Raw genomic sequence first — 21,851 nt, 5'->3', positions numbered from 1 at the left:
AATCTTTCCGTAATAATAATATAAAATTTTTTATATATTCTATAGGTATAAAGTTCAATTGCCAGAAAGAAATAGATTTTAAAGTTAAACATCGAAAAATAATCATATAAAATATTATATTATATATATTATATATTTATATTGTTATATTTAGAATTATATATCTTTTACACTTTAATCTAACTAATTAATATTTAGCAATTGTCTTATGAAGTATGTAAGCAATCATACTTATTATTTTGCTTTCATTTGCTCAATATATTTAAGATAATTTTTTATAATTATTAAAAAATTTCAACATTCATGAACATATTTCCTACTGTTCGAATGTTTCATTATCCGAGCACGTTTCACATGTAAACAGTTCTATCTAAAGCGATCTATATACGACGCAATTTCTTCTAAAAATCAGCAAAAATTTAATCTAGCACGAATAAAAATGTATAGTATTATGTATATTACTATTATGTATATTATGTATATTATGTATATATGTATATATATTATGTATATTACTAGTAGTATATTATGAGAAATAGAATATGAAATAAAAATTTGAGAATGAGAAAAGTGTAGCTATAAATATGATTCAATGCAATGAAACTTTTTATATTGATCATATTATTGTTGTATATGCATTAAATAATAATTTTAAATAATAATTTGGAATATAAATAATATAATGATAATGATGAAATATTTAAATATTTTGAAGCATTTGAGGTTTTAGAAATAAAGCTGAAAATATGAGAGTCAAAAGGAATATAATATTATTGAATTAATTTTTTTATTCAAAAAAAAGTCACGCAATTTAACAATTAAAATAATTTGAAATTTCAAAATTTCATTCGTAATTAATATTATTTATTTATTTTCTGAAAATGAACAGCAACATTTTATTATTTAAATTTTCCTTTATTCAAACATTAATATTTCTCGATCATTGGATAATCTATTTATTCTATATTTTCTTATTTTCACATTATGAAATCATTTTATATTAACAACATTCATTTTAAATTATTTTTCAATCTTATTTTTTAATAAAATGCTCATCCACAATTTATTTCTAACAAAAATTAAATACAAACAATGATTTAATCGATGACAAAACTTTAGTTTTCGCTAATATTTTAATTATCAATTTTTGATCATTACAATTGAAGAAAAATTTTATAACAAAATAGAAAATATTAGGAAAATCTGATTGTCTTTAGAGAATGTAATTACTTTAGGCAAGATCTTACAGATCGCGTTCAAAAAGTCTAACCTCGGAAAAGGATCATGTAGGTGCGCCGACTTCGCGTTCTCAGGGCTTCGGGAATGCAAAAGGTTGAAAAAGAAAATATCCGAGGGTTCGCAGGGCAACAACCAAGTTGCCGCGAGTCAAAGAAGACGAAAGAAGAGGAAGAAAGAAGAAAGGAAAAGAATGAAAAAGAAAAAGTAAAGAAAGAGACTATACAAACGAATTATAGGAATAAACGTATATAGGAATGTTTTTAAAATCTTAAATATTTTTATACCAAAATTGGATTTTCTTAAAGATTAATTATGATAAGAAATAATATATAGTAAAAGTATATAAATGAAAAAAAAAGATAAAGATTTTTAAATAAATTAGTTTATATTATATATTTTAAAAGATCATTTTAAAACAAAGGAATTAATAGTATATTAATAGTTATTATTTTGTTTTGAAGCATAAAATGAATTATTTAGAAAACTGCAAATTGTTTTTTGGTATTATAATAACTTGTGAATTTATATAAAATCTGTAGATTATCTTACATAATTAAATAAAAGAGACACATAAAAAAAAATTACATAATGATGAAAAATTTCATATTTAACAATTATAGTATTATACAATTTTAATATTAAATAATATTAAAATACTAACATTTGTAATAATATTAATATTTTTAATTTATACATTTATACGAATTTATATAATATTATACGAATAAAAATATTCCAGTTTATAAATAACGAAAGAGATCAAAATTCGACATTCAGATGTGAAAAGTTATATCCTATTTGTCAAATATCGTTCGCGAGAAACATGCACAAAAGATCGGTCAGTTTCACAGAGAAATTTCTTCCACTCTATTTTTTCCATAGAAGTTTAAGCTCCGATGGTTTACATCCTATGAACCTATGATTATACATCATAAATAAGTTATGGTGATGCCCCCAATTAAATATCAAATTATATTAGGTCATTCTTTCTTTATCTATTCTTATCGATAAGTATATAATGTATTTTTACGAAATTTGTATTCTTGAATAGAATAAAATTTGAGTTTTAATAATAGTTTACCTATATTTAATTTGTATTATATTATAAATTTAATATATTCGTGAAACATGTTTATTAGAATTGATCCTATATTTGAGGACTCTTATAAAAATCTAAAAATGAAAAATTATTATATATATTGAATATTGTATATTATATATTATTGTTTGAGATTTATTAAATTGTAAATAATTTAAATTCACATTAAATGGCTGAGACGGAGATAGAATGAAACTTCTATTTTTATTGTATTTTGTTTTCATCTTGCTTTATTAAATTTAAATTATATAAATAATAATAAATCAATTTATAAATAAATTTAAATTACTTATAATTTAATAAATAAATCTCAATCGACATTTCTCTATACCAACTTTTGATCTCTAAAATCAAACGTTCGAAAATATTTCATGAATATATTAACATATAAAGTATATTTATATATTTGTTATTTGTAATAATATAAATATATACAGTGCATTAAAAAAATTGATATAACGATATATATTTTCCATTTAGTACTATTAATCGATTTTTATTATTAATTTATGAAAGAATGAAAATGAAATAAAAAATTGAGATCGAAAACGATGATGTAGCTTAAAACGAAGAAATATTCGTGGATTCATTAATTACGTCATAGCATCGAAAGCGATATTTTGGTTCTTTGCTAGACTTATTCACTTATATAGACTTATAAACGGAAGATAGTTGATAGCGTTAGTTACGAGATTAATCGATTCCTTCGCTTACGGAGGTGTGCGTAAAGCAGCAGCGATTAAACGGCATGTCGAGCAAGGCCGTAAAATGTTCGTCAGGTGCACTGACCTGCCCTACGGTGATTAAGGAGAGTAAGAAGAGTTCACGGCGAGAAATGCAGCCGCAGAAGGCAGCGCGCATCGAATAATTGATGGTAGTCCCGAGAGAGTGAAGCGCGTTGTTGTGACCACGTGATATTCCATGCACGTATCCTTCACGTAATAACATGCGGCAGCTATTACTTGTTATCGGACAAAATATACTCTTTCATGAAATTTTTTTTCAATTAAGCGTAAGATTCACATTTTATTATTATATCTATGTCACTCAATTCTTATTAATTTTAAATATGATCATATAAACTTGTTATAGCTTAAAATTAATATTATTTTACATAAAAGAATGTATCTCTTTATTAAATTTCTTAACATATGTGAAATAATTAACTGAAAAAAATATGTAAACTTTGATGAACTCAGGTATAATATTCATAGCATAATAAATTGTATATATAATTATAATTATATTATATATTTTTTAAATTAAAGAAAATTTTTCTTAAATTTGTGCAATAGATTATCTATTATTTTAATATATCATTTTTTATTTCGATATAATAATGTGTAAATTATTCTATTTAATTTTCAATAATATTATGTTATTGTTATTGTTTAATGATTGAAACAAACTTATATAAAGACTAATAAAATAATAATATTTATTATTAGAATACAAATGCTTAATTATCTATGTTAATATTACATTATAATCATAATGTTAATTATTTATGTCCTAAAATGTATTATTAAATATTTGATTTTTTATGAATGGTATTTCATTATCATAAAGTTTATAATAAGATTCACCGATAACTAACACCGAACTAATATTTTATTAAATCTACTTCGTAATTGTTATTTTACGAATCTATTAACAAAGAATAAATATATGTAATCGAAAAAATAATAAAATGTTATTTTCGTATATGAAATAATATTTGTATTGAGTTAAAATAAAAAATTCATTGATTTTTAACATGACATATATTTTAATATATATGTAAACATATCGAGAAAGTCTATTATACTTTAGTCTATATACTTTACCCTCAATGCGTAACCTTTGTAAACTTCACAATGGACTTGCAGACTTATTGTTTCCGTAGCAGCAACCTCTCAATAATAGTACAGGACTCACCTGTAAATACAAAATAAATATTAAAATATAAAAAATAAATAGAGATACAAAATAAAATTCTTCATTGTGCGAAAAATATAATGTATAAAATTTATGTTGCGAGTAAATAAATTATAAGATACATAAAGTAAAATTTGTAAAAACATCTTTCTTATATTATCAGTGGACGAAATATTTTACGATATCCAGATATGCATTTCATTCATCTTGTTATGACTATAAATTATATACGTATATATAACTATAAATTATATACGTATTTCAACGCGAATCAACGACCAATTAAACTGAAAATATGTATGACGCTAATCCTGGAAGATTTATCTTGGAATAAGTCACAATGGATAGCTTAATTTGTACTTCTATGAATATAATTTCTCGGTAAAGACCAGTGACAAAATACTTTCCATAACCGATACTTATATATCACAAAAAAGAAATAAATTAAAACAAATATTAGAAAAATGTAAATATTTATATAAGCAAATTTTATTTGAAAATAGTATTTCATTTAATGTAATGTAAATCACAAATATAATATTTACTATTTATATTTTAGAAGTAAATTTGTCGAAAAATTACTAATTTCAATGACTTTAAGATATGTTCAGAATATTATTTTGAGCCACTTCTTTCTATTCAATATCTGATGGTCAGATTTATTTTTCGAATTATTTTTCAAAAAAACTTAGACTATATTACTGAATTGTGCTTATACTTGAAAATATATTAGTGTACAAGTATATTTCATAATGTTTTATAGAATATATCTATTGTAATGTATTCATATTTTTTCATACTGTAATATAATAAAATATGTAATATAATATAATAAAATATAAACTATAAATGGAAAAGTAAAAAATGAAATAGATATACAATGCTGGAAAAATTTTTTTATAATTATTATGTTTAATTATATTATATTAATTACATTAACAAAGTAATTATTAAAAATAGAAATTCAATATTTATTTATTATTTAAATTCTTAAACTATAATAGAATTGTTTTTATAATAAATAAAATAAACATTAAATATTCAAAAATAATATTCCTTCAAATTTGATGGATCTATGAATGATGGAAATGTTTTTGTATTTTTTATATTTTTTATATTTATCAATTTTTTATCTTTATTTATTATTCATAATATAGCAAAAATTTTTTACGAATAATTCAAAAATTAAAGCATAATTCGAAAACAATTGCACATTGCTATAGAGAAATGTTATTCAAAACAATAAAAATATATTCTAAAATTAAAATTAATCAGTAGATAATTATTTAACAAATTTCATTTGAATTCGATAGAAATAAAATATTTATATTTTTCATTTAATTGAAAATAAATAATTAATACATAAATATAACAATTATTAAATAATAAATTAAAAAATTATATTCTACTTTTCTTTTTTTATTTTAATTGAAAATTAAAATTTATTTTAATTTTTATACAATATTTTATATTGTACACATTAATATAATTTTAATATTCTACTGTAAAGATGTTACTTATACCTATCAAGATTGCTTATTTAAAGATATTGCTTATTTAAAATATATACTATTATTTATAATATTATTTTATATTTCTGTGAATTGTTCTGTGAGTTGATATATACATATATTTTTGAAATAAATTTTTTTATGTAACTATTATTTTAAAAAAAGTTTATTTGTAAAATCGAAAAGAAAAATATTTCAAAAATTTATTTTCTTAATGAAGATAGAATATATATAAAAATAATAAGTGTGTGATAAATGTAAAATATATTACACAAAAAATTTTTGTTTAGTAAATGTTAAATTTTTTTTGAAGAAGAAATTTATAAAAATTTTTTGTTCAAAAATACAGATAAAATAAAATTTGAAATTAAAAGTCAATAATATATGAAAATTTATATATGTGAATATAATGAATTAAATATTTTATAATAAATTATAAATATTACATAAATATTTTAAATACATTATAACTTAAATATATACAGCTTTCTAATAATAACAATGATATACAACAGAATAGTTTTAATTATTTTGATAATCATTTATTGAAATGAATATATTTTTATATTTAAAATATAAATTTGTTATGTAATTAAGAGATTGTATAAAACATTTATTTTTTATTTATATACAATGCTTACGTTTCACATATCTATTTATATTTTAGAATATATATGCTTATATTCCGTCAATTTGAATTAATTTATAAATAAAATAACTATATATATCTTAAATAATAATAATATATTAGAATTATTTGAATGAATTATGTAATTTTAAACTTAATACTTTATAAATGTTTTTTATTAGAAACAAATAATAATGTTTAACGTTATTGTTTATTGTTTCCTTTGTTTTCTATATCTTTTAATTAATGTACATAGATAAAAGAACATCAGAAGCAAATGAATTTGTCATAACAAAACTGTTTAGCATTATCTCTTCATTTTAATGTTCGTTTGATTTGATTTACTTTATCGTATCATAAAATGTAATTAAATTATATGATAGGAAAAATTATATAAGAGGAAAAAATATACTAATAAATAAATTTTTGTTATTAAATTTAATATATTTATATCAATATATGTATTTATTTTATATTTATAAATATTCGTAATTCAATAATTATCTTCACGAAATGATGGTATAAGAAAAATATTTTTGTTGATGATTTTCTTTTTTTAAATAAATGTGTTTAAACCATAATATATCTTTTGTCATTAAATAAAAAATATTTTCCTAACAATTGTGATTATATAATTATAAAATCTTTATTAATTAGATGTATTATATATAGATAAGATGTATTTATCCTCTGAAGTAAATTTATTGGATGTTTACTTATATTGATTGATTTTAAATCTATTTTGTATTTAATATCTATAAAAAGCGTTAAAATATTTATAAAATTGAACAAGATTTACAACAGTTTCGAATAATATTACGAAGTTATGTTACAAATAATATTATATTGAAAGAAATCAATAATAAGATATTTATTGAATTACAAGATATATAATTTAATTAATATATTATAAATTTTGGATAATTTTAGGTATTTTCTGCAAAAAAAAAATACAAAATCCATAAATATGTTTATATAAATTTTTTTTATAATTTTTAAGTGTCGGATTAATCTCAAAATTATATTGATATAATATATCAATATAATAATTTGATGTAAAGTTTTTATATAAAAATATAATAAATGTCTAATAAATGTCATTAAAAATCAATTTTTAATAGACATTTTATTCAAAATTAGAACATTTCTAATGGTTAACAATAAGATAATAATTATAGACAGAGATTCTAACTAAAATTTCTTGAAAAAATCAATCAATCAAAATAACTAATCAAAAAATAGTAAAAATATTCGTATATAATTAGTAATATTCTAAGTAATTTTATAAATATTCTATTTATCAATAAAAATCTCTAATAAACAAGTTATAGATACTTTAGTTATAGATAGTTTAGTTATAGATACTTATGATTATAATAATCAAAATTTATAGGATTATTGATTTATTTTAAAAAAATTTAGCCCAAGACGCGATAACTTTTGTATTTATCTCAACAATAAATCTAGTATTTTTTACTTTCTTGCAATAATAGTTAAGCGTCAGGATATTCTTATCACTTTCTTTCTTTTATTGTTTGCCAGAGTATTTCAAATCAACTGATATTGATAACGATAACAGTAATTTTGCAGGATAACTATTTAATATATAACTTGTAATGTACACACACACACACACACACACACACACACATTAGTACATAAGAACAGATCAACAGCACCTTCCGCTTCCTGTTGCGATATAACACAAAACCAGTTGTTTCTCATGTTGCAAGCTAATTAGCCTACTTAAATATCTTTTTTTACGAGATCTTTCAAGTTGATCTATGACTTGGATTTCATTCCATATATATCATGCATATAAAACATTTTGATTTATGATTTTTTAATAATAAGGAAAAATTCTTTTTTATTATAAATTCAAAATAGAAACATAATATAATTATATATTAAATATATTATATTATATCATATATTATATTATAATTATATTAAATTATTTTAATATATTAATTTAATTATATTATATATATTAATTATATTAAATTATTTTAATTATATTAAATTATATAAATATATATTTTTTGTATTCTTTATTTATTCTATAATCTTTATTTTATTTCACTCCTGTATTCAAATATTTATTATATTTTTTCGGCAAAAAAATGATTTTATTGATTCATCTAAAAATCCAATATTCGTCGTCAAAAATTTGTTATTATATGATTCATTATTATCACGGTTTTTCAATGGAAATTAAATTTTTATTTAAAATTCTATATATTTGACATCCAATTTGAAATTAAAAATCAATTTTTTTTTTTTTGTTAATTCTTATAGAAAAAATTGGTTCCATATTTGTCTATGCGATATTCATTTTGAAGAACGAATTATTATTATTATATCTATTATTATTCTATAATTAATTTGAAAGTACAATGTAAATTTATTATTTATTATTTATTTTTTATTTCAAATGAAATATGATATATTTCAAGTTTATATAAACTTTTGTTTTCGTCAATTATTTTAGTTTCAAATCACTTATTAAATGAATTATAAATTTATCAATCGAATAAATATCATCAAAATCGAAATATCTTTATTTTTCAAATTTTATGAGTATAAGATTTAATGAAATTATATAAAAAAAAAAATTGTCAAAAATTAATAATCAAATATACGAAAGTATTGTAACTATGATATTGAAAACATTAATCATTAAGAGGTTAATAAACTTGTGTTTAAAATTAGCAAATATTAAATAACATGAATTATACAAGATACTTCTATGAAAACATATTTTGCATACAAATGTTATCGAGGAACAAGAATGCTAACTTGAATGTTATTAATAGTATATGTATGTGTAAATAAATCGCAATACTTAATGAATTACAAGTAACAAAAAAGTTAGTAAAAAAAAAATAATCTATAATAATTAACAAAATAATTATATATTTTTACATAGTTTTTTTTAATGTTATAATTTTTTTAGTCTTTTTTTATCTTAAGAGCTATATTTCATTATGCACAAATGAAAAATAAAAAATTAATTGTTATCATCATAAATCAAATAATAATATTTGATTCTTAAATAGGATTTGCGCATATGGATTGTTTCAAAATAAAATTCAAAATTATAATTAATTGATTATTATCTAAAAGAAAATTTTGAATAAACTATCAATTTTAATTCTTTTTAAAAATATTTTATATTTGAAAAATACTTATATATATGGCTTTTATTATATTATTAATCATTTAATTAATTATCGTTAATTATCATTAATTAAATAAATAATTAATAAATTAAACCAATATAAATCTACATTTTCATTGGATTTTTATTTAATTTAGATTAAGATATTAATGTCATTATAGATATATTATACAGAATATAATAATATAAATATAAATAATATAAATAAGTATTGAGGATAATATAAGATTATATATACGAATTATTATAACTTGAATGTCTATATTATTGACAAAATATCATAATTAATTATTTTAAATTTTATTTTTTCTTCTAATTAAAACTATCGATTGCTTTTTTAATTTGCTTTTATTTGCTTTTATAATTTTCTTATATTATTTATCGACGTATAATAAGTTTAATAAAACTTCTCAAACGAGGTCTGAAATCTCGAAAATTCGAATTAAGTGACCGCAAAAGTCATGTGGTTCGAATAGCTCGCCTTGTCACTACCGGAAATGTATGATTTACGTGCATGTATACATTATTATACACTATTCCTTTTAATAACAAGTGGAAATATAATTAAATTTTATTATTTTAAATATTAATTATAAATAGATTAATAATGTTGAAAATTAACAATTTTGATCAATGTAAAAATCGTTTAAAGGAATTAATTTCCTTTAATTGTAAATGTATACACGTTGTATTTTATCCTTGGAATATAAATCAATTGGATTCAAAATGACAATAGATTCAAAATTTAATTTCCGTTATTTCCAATTTTTAAATCGATTACAAATAATCGTTAAAAGTTAACCTAGTTGAAAATGTTATTGAAATCATTATATTTGTCGAACTATTCAATATTTTTAAACAAATAAATGTTTTGTTTCTATAGCTTGTATTATGGCTTGTATTGTACGTTGTATTATAAATGAAAAATATATTATATTCTATCCTATAAATAATATCTTAAAAGAAAACAAATTTATTATTGTAATGATTTTCTTTATAAAAAATTCGATGATTAATGAAGAGATTTGATTGAAAAAAAAAGTAATTCCGAATGGCAAGTTTATACTTTACGTCTAGGTCATTTGGATCAGACTTGGTCATGACTTCAAAGAAAGACAATGACATCACATCACAAGAATCCTCGAATTCCATTGTACTGCTGATTCGCAAATCGCTATATACATATAATATTATACGACATTTCTTCTCCCATTACAATATTCATTACTTCTCTCATTACAAACTTATTACGAGTCTTGATCTTACATTTGATTAAATTATTATTTTTAATGCAAACATGATAGGAATGTTTTAATCAATTCTTCTCCACATGGAAACTGTAGGTCATATATGGCATGTGACGCATAACGTAAGCGTTTTAAATAACCTGGGAAGGATTAAATAAAAGGATTTTCAATAGAAAGTAAACATTAAATATTAAGTTTAAATGACTTTCGACATATAGTTAAACTATCTATTATATTAACCGACAATAATTTTTTGTAATATCACTCCATTTTGTAAATAATGTTACATCAACGAATAAGTTTACTTGTATTAGAAACGAAAAATAATTTATTTTCAGACAACTTGTAGAAACAATTTGATCAAAATGTACGATTTCGTTTTATTTTTTCATTATCATACATGTTAATCATACACGTATTTATATATATTTTAATATTTTATCACATTATAATATATTTTAATAAGTCATGCAATGACCATAAGAATTGAAAAGTTATGATAAATGATACGCATTTTAGCTATATGACTAGAATTATGGCCCAATTGATAATAACGAAACAAGGACTTGGGAAACATGGAGGCCATTTCCGGTGATAATGCTCGAGTTCTGACACACACCTTTCTGATTGTAAATAAATGATTTAATTTTACTTATTTATTTAACTTTTTTGAAATTTATGATTTAAACTTAATTATCCAATATTGTATATAAATTTAATTAAATAAATCTATTAATTTAGATTTAAAGTTTTTTAAAAAAAGTTTAAATTAATATAAAATAATATATCTTTTTATCGATTACATGACTATCAATGAATACTTTACATTAATAAAATATGTAGTAAGCACTTGATTATAAACAAATGATTCATTGTTAATAACATTTCATTTTTATTTTCTAATATGTATATTCTATATATTCTATTATATATATTGTATTATATGTATTCTATTATAATATTATAAAAAGATTATTTTTTATAATTATAATATCAAATTAAAAATATAATTTTTCCCTTCTTTTTCAAAGATTTTTTTATGTCATTTTCTATTCTTTATATATTCATAGATAAATTATTCATTAAATTCTATGGATTCTTTACCATGAAATTATTATTATTAAAATAATTTCTAATTTTTTTTTAACTTGAATATCTATTAACTCTATTGATCTATTCTCACTATTTTACCAAAAATTACATACTATTTATGACGTTATATAAAAGGGAATTGATTTTTTGGTTTGTTATAATTTTTAAAATATTATCATTTTTAGAACATACTGATATTAAGTTGAAAATGTAATAATTAATTAATAAACTTATTGTAATTTATTTTATTCTGATTGTAATCTTAATAATTATAATTAATAATATAATTAATAACATGAATTAATTACAAATTACAAATATTATCGTAAATGTTACAGTTAATTAATTGCAACAAATATCTTTTTTTTCATTTGTTGATAATTAATATATATATATATTATTGATTAAATTAAATTTGGAATCATTAACATGTTCCAAGGATAAAAATCAAATTTTTAGAAAAATTTTGAAATGTAAAATGTTATAAAAATATAATAATTCAATCATAAATTGAATATTAATATTAGTTCGGTATTTTTATCGATTGTAAAATTAGATGTTAGAATTGGTTACAATTAGTGCCAATTGATCAAGATTCCATATGATTATTCATTAGTAAACAGTTTTACTCAGAAGGGTTTTACTACTAGTTGCAACAAGAAGAGACAACGCTGTACAAACGTCACTTCTCCTCGACACAGATTTTCTGCTTCTAATACAATTTGATTTACGGTTCATCGATACGACGCGGCGCGATACAAAAGATTGTGTTTTATGACTTCGTGGAACGATCGACCGATCATTTCGAATGTTTAATTTTCTGAGTATTCGTTACACGGGTATATGTGTAATACGATATTGTGTTTCATAATAGTTGAACAACTTCTGACAATTAAAGTGTGACCAAAAAGTATTATAATCGAATTTCGCTAATTCTTGAATAATATTATGACAATCGATATCGTTATGGTTATAAATATCGATACTATCGTTAAGATATCGATAACAGAAAATAATTGAAATTACAAATTTTTTTTATTATTTAAAATTATTAATATATAAGTTATTAATATATAAAATATAAAATATCATTAATATATAAAATGTTGTTTGTGAATATCTATGGATTAATTATATTTCATTAAATATTCGATATATTCGAAATATCGTCAAAATATCAACATATCAAATAACAGAATTAATACCAACATAATAAGTTGAAATAAAGTCTATAATATAGACTTTTCCAATAAAATCTATTTATTTTTATTTCAAGTAATTACAAATAATTATACAAATAATTTTAACAACATTTTTATAATTTTAGAAATATTAGTTTTATTTGAATAAAAGTTTTGAATAAAAACTCTAATCATTTTTATTCCTACATAATATCTTAACGATATTATCGAAATATTTAAAACTATTAAAGAGAGATACCGATAACATATCAATAATCGATAATTACAACTTTATTCTCAAGAGGTAAAATCTTCAAGTTATTTTTAAAAAAAATACTTTTGAAATATTTTTAAATAAAAGAAGTTTAACAAATGGTAATTGAAAATTTGACATATAAGAATTTTGTACAAAATTTAATTTTCAATATTTTCTTTCAATTTTTACTATTGAGAAAATAAGACCTAAAAGAAAAAAAAATTCATAAATTTTATTTTTAGATATTTGAGATACATAATTCTAACAATTGAAAGAAAAGAAACAATATCGACGAACAGTATTGATTACTGATAACTTGACATATAATTATTGAGCTGTAAAATTGAATAAACTTTGACTTATAGAATTTAGGTTATAGAGATAAATTAACACATTTAATAATGAAATAAATAATTCGAGCTGAAATATTGTAAATTCTACATTTGCATTTTGATGTGTGTAAAAATCATAGAAGGAAATATACAAAATTATATTTTTATAAAAAGTTTCAAATCATGTTACAAATTATACAGATACAAATTCTATGTATAATTATTAAATTTAATGTAATTCATTAAAATAACATGTTTGTTAGATTTAAATTTTATACTATTGAAATACATCGTAGATGATAATATACATAAATAAATATACAATATAAATATAATAAAATTATAAGAGTTACAATACTCTCTTCGTATTTGTTATTTCGTAAAAAATATTAATTTGTTTATTTTCATTAAAATTTTTATAAATGCAGCATATGAATATTTAATATAAAATAATATATATCATATAGTAACAATCTCTCTCTTTAATAATAATTTAATATCCGCAATAATATTTAAACAATTTTAAACTAATTTTAATTACCAAATTACTATTATTTATTTATTAATAATTTTTTATTTTTTACTAACAATCTTGAAAAAAATATATTCTTTTATTATTAAATTATAATTTTTAAAATTTAATATTCTTCATTGTCAATAAACAGATAATGTTTAATTTTTTTAACTTTTTTAATTTTTTTTTTAAATTATGAGATTTATAGATAAATTATTTGCGCAAAATTAGAATGAAAAAATATAAAATTGGAATATCTGATTATCAAAATACAAAAGGCTAACTAATCTCGTTTGTATCCGTGTTTTACAATAGGTATGGGATCATCAAGTTGCAGTTGTTTGCTAACCATAACTCGATGTGAATCATCACAAGTCGATTCAAACTTATAACGTATGACTTTTCAACGAATAAATATCACGATCTTGATAGTATGTATTCAGTAATACAGTTACAAACATATAGATAGAAATGACGCAAGTTATCAGTCGTTGGAATATATATATGTATGTACCAGTTGCGCTAAAGCATTGATTTGTTCGTTTCTTTCTTGTTACATTTTTCAAACGAAGTAACGAAGTAAACTGATGTAAATCGATATTATACCAAGACATATAATCGTAAAAAAAGAGAACGGATTAGTAAAAACTTCTGTGAATTTCCAGTTACTTTTCACAACAATTTCTCAAATTTGCTCGAGAAATCGGAATTATTCGAGTTTTTAATCATTTATTTTAAACACTCAGATAAAATAGAAAAAACATTCTATTTTAATTTTAAAAAGTTAAATTTAAATTGTTTTTCTATTAAAATTAATCAAAATAAGTTGTTAATATATATTGAATGAATTATGTTGAAAATATTAGTAAGAAAAGATGATTTAAACTAAACTGCTAATATATTTATAGTATACTCTGAAGGATTGGTTAATTTTATAGATAATTTTAGATTAATTATAGAGATTAGAACAAAAACAGTTCAGGTTTATTTCTTAAGTATTATAAGTAGTTTAAGTTGAAGTATTCATTTCATCTAGCATGAAATCAAGTTAATTATAATTTAAATTCAAGCGTATAAACCAATTTTGTTATGTTTGTTTTTATCTTTAGAAGTTGTTTTATAAATATATTAACATCACAAATATACAATACATACATTTATATAAATAAAATATGTACTATTCTAACTAATTAACTAATTAAAATTAATAAATTGAACAAATAAATTGTGCAAATAAAATGAAAATAAAATTTTCATGAATCATGATCAAACATTCAACATTTATATTTATATTTATTCTTGAATAAAAATTTTTTTCTTTTTTTATATTAGTAGATTAGTAGATTATTTTTTATCAATTAAAGAGTAAAAATATACAATCTGTATTTTTTAAAATAAAATATTTTATATATTTTATATTATTGTCAGTAAACTGAGATAAAGAAATTTAATTTAAATAAATATAAATAATATAAAGAAGTATAATTTTATTGTAAATTTTAAGGAATGTGTATAAAACAAGATAGGAATATATAATAATTTAAAAAAATTCAGCAAACATAAAAACTCGTTAAACATAATATTATAAATAAATTTAAATATTATTCCAATAATGACACAAGAAAAAGAATAACTTTCAAAATATATTATATTCAATATTATTCAAATAGGATTATAAAACAATTGTTCGAATAGTGGATTCTAATAATTGATTTATTTCATTCGACGCTTGTGAATACTGACAGTTTTTTAAATGAGGACAACAAAACGATATGTTAGAAATTAAGTTGACGTAATATACCAAGAACAAAAGGAAGAAACATAACGAAGAGAAAGTGTGTCAAGGTTGTAAATTTGGATAAAAAAATTAACAAAATGTTACAAGGATATATAACTGAATTGGTATATTGACAATACTGATCAATCGAAAAATGATTAGAATTTTATAAACGCAAATAAAAATAAAAAATTTTTACACGATAGAAAGTCATAAATACTTTATATATTTTATTATTTTATATATTTTTATTGTTTTATCATTTTATGTTAAAAACATATAAATAGAGAATATTAATATGAAATATTTTAATGAGATATAGCTATATATATTATATATATACTTTATATATATATTTTTGTCATGTTATATATTTTATAATTATATACATAATATTAAATACATAATATTAAATAAACGATTATAAAATATATATATTATATTTTATATTATATATTTTTTTTAATATTATGTAATAACATTTAAATACATATATTAGATAGTAATGTTAATTATGTAAGTAAATGTTAATAAATATAAATTAATAAATTATATATATTCTTAAATCTTATATCAATATCTGAATGCAACCTTTTATTTAACGTAGTATTCTTTATTTTCTTATCGAAAAATAGATTTTCTAAATCCAACTGAATTACTATTATTTGATAATGTAACTTATGATTTGTAACTTGTCAAATTATTAATATTATTAATTATAAATTATTGTAAAAAATTTAATATGAATTTATAATATGAAAATTCCGAAATTATTAATTTCGTAGTTAGGTTAAGTAATACTTATCCTCAAAGTATTTCTTAAGACAATTTAATAGGTTTTGCAAATATGACAAATATTATGGAAAATTATTTCAAGTTTAATCACTAAATCCACCCATCCATACCCATCTATAATATAGATTGCCCTAAATGTAATTAATTTTTTGAAAATTGAAAAAATAAATGATTTGAACAAAATGATTAATTTTTGTTTCGTTTTCAATTTTAGAAACGAAAAATTTTAATAAAAATTTAATAAAATTTTTTTTATTTTAACTTTTAAATATTTAATAAAATTTATAATAAATCATAATATTTAAATTATGAAAACATAAAATTTATGTTTTCATAATGTTACAAGGCGATTGTTGTGAGCAAATGTGTAAAATTAAATGTTATTCACTCAAAGAATAAAATAATGAATGAAAGATGCATTAATACAGAATAATCAATATTAGAATAATATATATTTTTTTTAATATAGATGTCATTAACTAATGAAAACGAATTGCTAAATGTATTTATTTAAAACCTGTGTACACTAGAGTGTTAATTGTGAGAAAATCTTATTCTGTAATTTGATATGATATATGATAAAAATATATATGTGATATATGATCAAATTTATATAATAAAAATAAATTTATATAAAATATATATCTTCGTTTTTGGAGAAAAAAGGAGAAAATAGTGATATAGCATTCTAAATTTGGAATTAATAATTAATAACAATATTATTGCATTATTATTTATTATATAACAGCATATATTTCTAATATTTCTATGTTTTTAGTTCAAATATATAACAAGAAAATAAAAATGGACGAATTTTAGATTCCTTATTCTAAATATTTGTGTAAAATTTTTTACTTAAATTATTTTCGAAATTAATCGTTTTTATTTATTTATATATAAGTGATTGTGATTTGAAACATTAAATTATTAATATTATTGTAATAAAAATTTTTATAAAATTTTCATTATTATAAATATAAACAAAAATATATAATTTTATTTTAATCTAACATGGAACATTTGTTAATATGTAATATATGAAATGATATTTAATAAATATATATAAATAATTATAAAAATATAATTAATAATCATGTAATCATGTAATTTCATTGAAATTCAAGTTTTTATTAAAAAAAATTCTATATTCAATTCAATATTCTATATTAATCACAAATATGAAATTCTTCATATGGAAAAATTCCTATTTGAAAATTTTATTCCTTCTTTTAAAATTTTTTTTTTTATTTTTCTTTTGATATAAAAAAAAATATACAAGCATTGAATTAAAAAAGCAAGAATGAAAAAAAAGCAATCAAATTCGTAGTTTTTGATTCATAGTTTACTCGGTACAAATTATGAAATAGATCACATTTCTGTTACAGCGACGATAAAGAAAAATTCGTGAAAAGAAAAGAATCATGCCCTATATTTCAAAAAGCTTTCGTGCGCATTTAAAATTCTATATTTTCGAATAATTATAAATTATATTGTTAATAGTTATTCGAATGAAATATCGTTATGATCTTTGAAAAAAATTATAAATATTTTATAGCTTTTTTAAAATAATATTAATAATAATTCTGAATATTTTCTTCAAATCTTATAATTGTATACTACAATTGTAATTTAAAACACCGGATCTCTATTTTTAATCCAGGAAACTTAATATTATATTATATTTCAATTTTATTATAGCAATTAAATCATCATTTTTTGGAAAACCACAAAAAAAAAACAAATTGGAATAGTATACTAGTAACTACATAACCACTTTATCCTCTATACTATATTGTATGATAGGAATTAAGTTGCATTTATATATATATATATGCACGCAACTTTACATTCTACTATAGGTAGAGCGCGTCATCATAACAGGTTCGATTAAAAAGGACCAGTTCACAATTAATCGATCGACTCGGGCTGAGTTCGGTGTGCTGTCCTTAACCTAGTTTTTATTACTGTTAAATAAAATTGTGCTCCTCCATCTTTCATACGAAACTTATTCCATTCCGCATAAATCGTGAAATTAGATGAAATATTAGATAAGAGATGAGAAAGAGGAAACTTCTTAATACGAGCATCGGTACTTTCACTTTTGAACCAATGCGCGGCTAATACCAAATTCCGAGATTACGTTACGAGGAAATGAAAGTTAAAACAAGCTTCGTAAACATTCGTAGAAATTTAACGGAAGGAAAGGATTTGAATCGTTCAACGTGTAAAATCATAAATAAAATGTGACATAATTAACGAAGATAGAATATTTTCTACCTTAAATTTTCACTCTTTGATCTTTTGTTTTGCAGTGATATTTATTATTAATTTAATGTGTGCATCATTAATATTGTACTCATTATATATTATCTTTATCTGTTAATTAATATTATTGTTTAAACACGATAAATCTAAACTTAATTTGAATTTTCATTTAATTAATTTGTGCAATATAAAAAAAACAAAATTAGAAATCTAAAATTAGTAAAATATTTATAAAATTATATTATATAATTATTCTTATAATATAAAAAAATTGAAAACTATTTAATCTCGATTTTTCGATTTGTAATCAAATTTGTGTCATGTCACATATAGTAACAGACCAAGTATTATTTTACAAAGAGAATTTGCACACAATATTTATTGATCTACGCATGACTTTTAAATGAATGTACAAGCGTAAAGTCACAGTTTCCTGAGTAATAGTTGTAACATGCGGAACTCTACGAGCAAGTCGATTTATGGTGTTGTAGTTATGCGGAAATTCGAATGAAATCGTTGCATATGACGTACCGTGATGTTTTCGCACGTAATACTTTTCATAGCGAGAAAAAAGAAAAGAAAAAAGAAAATGATCCAGATATTATGACATATAAATAAAAAGGCATACAAGTAGACTTTATTCATATTTATCTAGGACAATAGAAAATATTATGCGCTTATAAAACGTATATTATGTTATTTTAAATACTTATATTTTTATGCAAAATTATTATATTTATTTTAAAATTTCATTTAAAATATAATTTTAGAATCTAAAGTTTAAATATATCATATTTTTAATTATTAAGTAGTTTTACAGCAAAGATAAATAATAAAAAATACGTAAATGTATAATCTATAATCTGTTTTCGATGATATTGGCAGATCTATATTTTGCAATAATAATATTTAATTCAATATTTTAAATTATATACGCCGAAATTATTATATTATTTATAAAAAAAATTAGAGAAAAAATTCTATACACAAGAGATTTAAAAAGAAATTAAAATTTTTTGGAAAAACTGGGGTATAACTAATATTTTTATTTATTATATATAAATGAAATTAATATTTGAACAGTAATTTTATGGAAATAAGAATATACATATTATTTTATAGATATAGTATATTGCATATTATATTATATATATTTTATTGTTACAATAGAATATTTTGATTTATAATTAAGGTATATATTTTATAATTAAGAAATATTAAATAAATAAATGATATGAAAGGTTATATGAATATCTATATGTGATTCGATATAAGTATAGTGTTGCTTCGGTTTGAAGTCACGTTACGAGCAAGAGAACAAGTTATGAGGTAACAGCACGCATGGGAAGACATACCCTTTCACTTTGGCATTTCACTCTCGCGGGAATAGAATGGGACTGTTCACTGTGAGATGGCACAGGTTGACAACCAGCGAAAGTGTAAAAAAATAATTACGGAACATAAATTCTCGCCAAGTATATTTTTTATATATATTCACAATAATCATGTATATTTTTTATATTCTAAAATTTTTTTCAAATTTTAAATATTTTACAGTTTATATTACGTTTAAATTTATTCATTAATTTCATTTGGTATATTTATTAAAAAAGAAAGAGAATGTAAATTATTGAATATTGCAAAATAAACAATTGCAATATTACAAATTTTTTATTATAATTAAGTACATATAAAAACATATAGGTATGTATTAATAATTGAATAAAACAAATTAGAAAGAGAAAACAAATTAGCTATGTTATATTGAGTATGATTGAGTATATAAAAACAAACTAATTCGTTTTAGAATGATTGTAAGTAATATGTGATTGTAAATATATGATTTGCAATTTAATTGAAAGACTTCCAAGAAAGTCAAAAAATATCATTTAATTTTGTTGAAAATTTCGTATATCAATTAATTAAAAATAAAATAATACAACATTATTAACGTATTAAAAATTACTATAATAATTTTTTAGAGATATAATAGATTTACAATAGATTTATAATAGATTAATTTAAAAATATTAGAATATATTGGAAATCTGACATTTCGGTAATATCATTTTACGACAATGTTTCCCAACTAATATGTCACGCAATACAAACGTATTGCGAAAAATTGATTAAAAATTTATTAAAATCTTACTAACCATAAAAATATTTAATATTTATTATTATTTATACATAATATTAAGAAATATTAATAAAAATCTATTAATAGGTCAATTAAAAACTGATATTGATTGATTGATATTGATAAAATATTGTTTCTATTAATAATTATACTTGATATTTAAAGGATCTATTTTAGAAATTAAAAATTTGATGTACAAAATTACAAAATTATATGAAATTAATCGGTTAAGGTTTATTTATTAAATTATAGGCAACTGAAGTGTATATTAGACGAAACAAGAATAAAATAGTGAGATATAATTCTATCTCCGTTACCGTTATATTTTTATAACCGTATTACCGTTATATTTTTGTCTTGTTTCAAAGCGAACTTCTATTGCTTATAACTCAATAAGTAAATCATAATCGATATTTTTGTATATCAACTGTTGTATTTGTTTTGATTTCTTTCCTTTAAGGTCTCCGAATATATCAATATCCTGTGCCAATATGATTAATTATTTAATTTTGAAAATTTTCATTAAATAAAGAAATTGAGAAAAATAAATATTGTTTCAAAATATAATAATAAATAATAGTTAATAATAAAAATTTTTAATTAAAACATTACATTATAACATTGTTGTTTATATCATATTTCATTATATATTAATTTTTAATTAAAAATCCAAACGA

At 19.8% G+C, this 21,851-nt stretch overlaps 1 protein-coding gene across 5 annotated transcripts in view; it reads right to left on the bottom strand.

Annotated features, from left to right (window-relative positions):
• LOC107992923 (brain tumor protein-like) overlaps window positions 1-21,851 on the bottom strand; it is an 82,071-nt gene that overhangs the window by 36,322 nt on the left and 23,898 nt on the right. For 2 of the 5 annotated variants that reach the window (XM_017049047.3, XM_028664383.2), the window contains exon 2: window positions 4,165-4,255. The exons of 2 other annotated variants lie outside the window; for them this stretch is intronic. The gene's annotated coding sequence lies outside the window, so the exon portion shown is untranslated. The remainder of the gene's footprint in view (window positions 1-4,164; window positions 4,256-21,851) is intronic. One more of the 5 variants, XM_028664385.2, reaches the window with a different exon arrangement.

Source organism: Apis cerana, linkage group LG2, assembly GCF_029169275.1.
Source record: "Apis cerana isolate GH-2021 linkage group LG2, AcerK_1.0, whole genome shotgun sequence".
In the NCBI taxonomy this organism is placed as follows: domain Eukaryota; kingdom Metazoa; phylum Arthropoda; class Insecta; order Hymenoptera; family Apidae; genus Apis; species Apis cerana.
The sequence above is the reverse complement of the archived record's forward strand: the minus strand, read 5'-3'. Positions and strand labels throughout refer to the sequence as shown.